Genomic DNA, 6000 nt, shown 5'->3' with positions numbered 1-6000 from the left:
ATATGTCAGCAGGGGAAGCTTCAAAACTGAAGATTCTAGAGAATGTGGTTGGATCTTGAAGGTTAAAGCACAGTCCTGATTTGTTATGGGATAATTTAATTATTTTTGTTCCTTTAATAAGTGCTTGACCTCATTCATTTACCGGTACTCCAACTGAGTAACAGGTCTAACCTCTTTTTATTCAGTGTGCATTAGTGAAGCACATTGCTGTGCAACTTCCAGTAAAAAGCAATATGTCTACTGTCAACTAGAGAGCAGGTAAGAGTTCCAAACGTGGTTAGTGCTCTCTCTCTCTCTCTCTCTCTCTCTCTCTCTCTCTCTCTCTCTCTCTCTCTCTCGTCTATTTTCCTCTTTGGCTATCTGTCAACAACTTTACTGACTAAATTATTTGAACAAAATTTAATAAATTTGCCACTTAAGAGAAACTAAGGTGAGCATTATGTCAACTGCTGTCCTTCCCGCTTTGAGGACACTTCACTGTATGCTGTGGCTAGATGTGGTTGAGCGTCATGTCAGTTACTTTCCTCTTCCCTGTAGAAATAACACCATGGCTAGATGCAGGTCCTCTAAGGCCACAGCAATATCATAACATTTATTCTATAACCTCAGCATTTTAGATTTTGTTTTGACCAAATCAGAAAGTAAGCATTCATTTGCTCCATAGCAAAGGAGATGAATTGGAAGCACCATTGGACTTGGCCCTGTCTTCATCTCCAAACAGAAAGCAGAGCTTGCACCAGGAAGAAGAGTTCCTTTTTTTTCCCTAGTAGGAATTCCAGGAAGAGAAAAAAAATCCTTAAAACACTTAAGCCTTCTTTTCTGTGTGACTCATACTTTCCTTTTTTGCTGCTGACAAACACACGTGTCTTTGTATTGGGACATCAGACTGCCTACCTCACGTCTTCTCTGCCTCCCAAAGACAGAGCCACAGGAACCCTTTCAAGAGTCAGCTAAGGAGAACACACGTGCACAGCCCACACCTGCTGACTCCCATCCTTTCCAAGAGACTCTTACTCACTCTTAGACTAAGAGCCTTTGTGAAGGAGGCCAGCATATCTGAACACTTCTTGCTTCATTTGCAACTCAGAGCCCGAACTGTTGCCCCAGTTCCTTCCAAGATGTTTTATGAGCAAAGAATCATGTGTTCTGGCTTTTGGCCGCAGCAGCCATCTTCCAGTGACTAGCCAAAATGACGAACACAAAGGGCAAGAGGAGGGGCACTCGCTACGTGTTCTCTAGGCCTTTTAGGAAGCATGGAGTTGTTCCCTTGGCCACGTACATGTGAATCTACAAGAAGGGTGACATTGTAGACATCAAGGGAATGGGCACTGTTCAAAAAGGAATGCCCCATAAATATTTACCATGGCAAAACAGGAAGAGTCTACAATGTCACCCAGCATGCCGTGGGCATCATTGTAATCAAGCAAGTTAAGGGCAAGATTCTTGCCAAGAGGATTAATGTTCGGATCAAACACATCAAACACTCTAAGAGCAGAGACAGCTTCCTGAAGCGAGTGAAGGAAAACGACCAGAAGAAGAAGGAAGCCAAGGAGAAGGGCACCTGGGTTCAGCTGAAGCGCCAGCCTGCGCCACCCAGAGAGGCACACTTTGTGAGGACTAACGGGAAGGAGCCTGAGCTGCTGGAGCCCATCCCATATGGATTCATGGCCTAATGTACAAAAAGAAATAAAAGACCTGCACTGTAAAGGAAAAAAAAAGAATCATGTGTTCTGTAATCATTCTAGTGTGATGCCTCAGGTTTCTCACTTTGAGGACGTAAAAGAGAAGTAAAATTTCTCTCCCGGCTCTAGTTCAGGTGCTATACATTCTGAAAGGTGTGCTTTTTCAGTGGGCTTGTAGTCTCCTAAGTACCAAGTACCCCACAAAACACACATCTCTTAATTTGGCAAATGACATAATTGTGGGTGTAAGTATGTCTATGACTAGAGAATTACAAGAAAAATGGTGCCTTCAGTTATGTGGCCCATCCTTGCCTCTTGCCCAATCATTCATGTCATTTTTTTCTCCCATGAAGATCTGTAGGCTTCAAAGATGTCTTCTTATATATTTAGTTTTTCCCTCTTCTCAAAAGTGGGCTATGAAAAAAGTGTCAGTGATTCTCCTGCACTGCCTTAAAATAGCTCACAATCTCTCCTTTCCAAGTGACTTCATATTTAAATGGGCTTTACACAAAGACCTGTGTTTCCCAGTAGATCCCATCCATAGAAGACAAAGCCAGAACCTCCATTGCAAAACAGTTTACTCTGATCCTAATTATACCTTTTATGTTCATCACCGTACTGAGTACACATTTTAGTTTTTTGGATATTTTTCTCTTCATGAAGTAGAAGGAGACAAAAAACCTAGGGAAAAATTCTCATTACTCTAAAAAGTGATAGTTATATAAATATTTATGTGGTGGTTATGAGAAAGTAATTATGTATAAATGCATATTGAGTACTTAGAAAACTAAACTGGAAAAAGCAGTGGATTCTGAGATCTTTAGAGCGGAAGAGCCGGCAAGAGCTAGATGAGGAGAGCAAAGACCGGACAAGGGCTCTGGGATCCAGCTAAGTTTTACTGAACTGGAGGTGCCAGTGAAAAAATAATTGACAGCACAAATTAGGAGCCAGGTACAGTAACCCAATAGCGAAAGACACAGACACAAGGACATGGCCCAGAAATGTCCACACTAAAGCATTTCCCCTCTCTCTCTGTCTCCGTGCCACTGGTAACCACTTGCTCCTATTTCCCTACAGTTGGTGTGATGTTCCATAACAACAACGAAAAAAGTAGCAGAATGTAGTTCCTCCTCCCATTGGCCCTGAACTGTGCTCTCCCTTCTGAAGGAGACCTCTGGCTTTAGTGTGTGAAGCAGACTACTCCCACCTAGATGTGGGATGGTAGGCCAACTGCACTTCAGCCTCTGATTGCTCTAGACAGCATCATTAGCTGATGCTTTTCTTGTACTTTGTGTTGTAAGCTTTCATTGCAGGTTATGACACAGGCTCTGATGTGTATGGCTCACTTAAGTAAGAAGAATGGCTGGCTACATTGTCTGATAACCTCACATCTAACCCCTTGGGTCAACTTACTGCTGTTTATGGAATGATTGGGAATTTAAAAAAAAAATTCCTGAATTTTGCCATACAAAAAGGAGTTGCTTATCATAACTATTTGAAGCTATAGGATGGTGGAATGAAGAAAATGTTTGACCACATAGTTCTGGTCTACTTATTTCCAGATAATTAAATATTTATCTATTTAAAATTTTCTGTATGTTACTGGGTATGGGTATGATGCATGCAACTTTGTGGAGTCTGTTCTCTGCTTCCACCTTTATGTGGGACCCAGAGATTGAATTTAGGTTGCCAGGCCTGTGTGACAATCACTATACCTATAGAACAAGCTCCAAATAATACATATTTTAATGTAGTTTTATATACACAGTATGTTACATTTTATAAAGTGCATTTTCCACTCTTAGATTTGTAAGATTTCTTACCTAGCCAATTGTATATGATATTTAATGGCCAAATTATATTCTGGCATTTTAGGTTGTATTTCTGCTTATATAATGAATCTGTTTTGTTATATAAAGTTTGTAAAATTTTTCTAAAAGATATTACTGTAATCTTTATATAGAATCATCACCTTGTCATATTTTCCACTGTGAATTATTTAGTCAAAGCATATAAATATGTATAAGGCTCTAGTAGTTATTTCAAGAAGACCATTAAGAGTTTTTCATTGTATAGATGCATTGCTTACATTGCTTACCTAAAGGTGTAGGAAAAGCCATGTGATCAAATGCATACAACATTTAGGACAGATGTCTTACAACAGTTTTTACATTTAAAATGCTTCTATGTGCCAAGTACCACAAGAGTAACAGAACTGTGCTGTTTTCTGGGATTTGGTTTTTCACTTTTTTGCTGTTGTTGTTTGTTTGTTTTTTTTAAATGGAGTGTGCTGGATGTTTCCACAATTTTGTTCAAATGACTGCAGAACCTGGAAAAGCTGTTGCTGCTATTGATGCATAACATATTGCCATTATTGCTCTTTTTATATAAATATAAATATATATTTATATATAAGCTAGTTGAAACTCAAATATGTGATGAATCCAAGGTGTTTCAGTGAGTGCTCACCTGTGCATGAAAATTTGATTTCATCTTTAGTAAGTAGTAAAGTTATATGCTTGCCAAAAAAAAAAAAATAAGTGACACACTGGAAGACAAATGTCACACAATTTCAATTTTATGTGTAACCTAGAAATGATGAACTTATGGGAACAGAGAGCAGAATTGTGGCTATTAGGCTTCAATGTGGGTCTTTTAACAATGGGGAAAGGATTGGTTTAAGGATATAAAACTGCAGTTGGACAAGAGGCATGGACTCTGTGAAGTCTTGAGGTCTACTGAGAGCATGATAAATATGGTTGATAACAGTATGCTATATTTTAAAAGTTGTGAGATAGTATACTTTAAGTGTTCTTAAAACAAAAATGATGAGTATGTGTGATATAACATGTTAATTGGTTTAATTTAGCCATGCCATTGTGAACATACTGTATTATGTATCATAATTGTGCATGACTTTATTTATGAGCTAAATAAATGAATGGAAAAAATGCTTCTGTGTTGGGCATCCTCAGTTAATGTCCACATATAATGGGTTTTAAAAGGATTCAATGAGAATTCCATGTTTATATTTTCTGCTATGCCTTTTAGTCTCTATTAACATACCCAGGCTAAGATATTTGTATTTAACATCCACGTTTCTTCACAACCATTGAAGCATCTTGTCAGAGCAGTTGTGGGGAAACTTTGCCTCTTTTGGGAATTCCAGAAGAACGTTACCTTGAATATATTAACTTACACAGCAAAGGAGAGTTAAAACTGCAGATGACAGTAAGTCCAGTAGTTCAAGGGCCATGAAATAGATTCCATTTGACTGTTTTGTGGGGGGGTCTTTAACAATGGACAAGAGATCAGAAAAGTCACACACACACACACACACACACACACACACACACACACACACACACACACACACACACTGGGGAGGGGGGTTGAAATTGAGATGGCAGTAATACCAGAGAGAATCTCCAAATTTGAGAGTGGGTTGAAAGCAAAAACTCAGCTGTCAGAACTGACATATCTGGAGAAATAGTCACTCTCTCAGAACTTCAGAAAAAAATATTGTTGCTTGCTGACATGCCGAGTTTAGTCTGCTGTCACTTTTGTTTGACTTCTGAACTACAACAGTTAGGATATTAAGCTTGAAGCTTATGGACCACAATAACGGCCAGTATGAAATCACAGTCTGAGAGTGCAGCAGGGACATCCACACCATGGTAACCAGCACTTCTCTACTTGGATTTAAGACACAATGAACAACAGGAAAACCATACCTGGTACTGGAAACTTTGCCAGCTATCCAGGGCTCATGAAGTTCTGGATCTTAGAGGAAAACCCATAACTGCCACTTCACTAAACCAGCACAACCCCTAATTATATTATAAATATTGGTACTTGTACCAAGGGATAAGTGTAACCCCAACCCTTCATCAAAGATAATTTTCTTTAAAATAAATGGTGACCACTGAAGAAAACCACAACCCATAAAAATTAAGAGTTGCAGAGTCTAGTTTCAACTAATATATCTATAACACAATCCCTGTATCTAAGGCTTAGGTAGTATCACCAAAGAGAACAATTGTAAGATCCAGAGGAACTTGGAGTTTGTTGTGAGATTCTTTCTCCTAAAAATGTCAGAAGTGACACCCACCAAAGTCTCACTGACATGGCTGCATAAACACACGTAGACAGGGACAAAACAATAGATATGACACCTTGAATGGGGGAAAGCTCACAAGGCCTTAGCCTTACAAAAGGAACTACAAGCAACTAAGGAATGCTAAGTGAGGGAGAAACAGTCTTCCCCAAGGAAGAGCACACTGATTAGTTATCTAATATCAAATGGGAAAAATATATG

The 6000-nt window shown here is 39.0% G+C and overlaps 1 pseudogene; it reads left to right on the top strand.

The window, feature by feature from the left end:
- The first annotated feature begins 1168 nt into the window (after positions 1–1168).
- Positions 1169–1718, top strand: LOC103162497 (annotated as a pseudogene).
- Positions 1719–6000: the final 4282 nt, after the last annotated feature.

The sequence above is a fragment of the Cricetulus griseus genome, chromosome 4, assembly GCF_003668045.3.
Source record: "Cricetulus griseus strain 17A/GY chromosome 4, alternate assembly CriGri-PICRH-1.0, whole genome shotgun sequence".
NCBI classification, from domain to species: Eukaryota; Metazoa; Chordata; class Mammalia; order Rodentia; family Cricetidae; genus Cricetulus; species Cricetulus griseus.
Note: the sequence above shows the minus strand (reverse complement) of the source record. Positions and strands in the feature narration are given on the sequence as shown.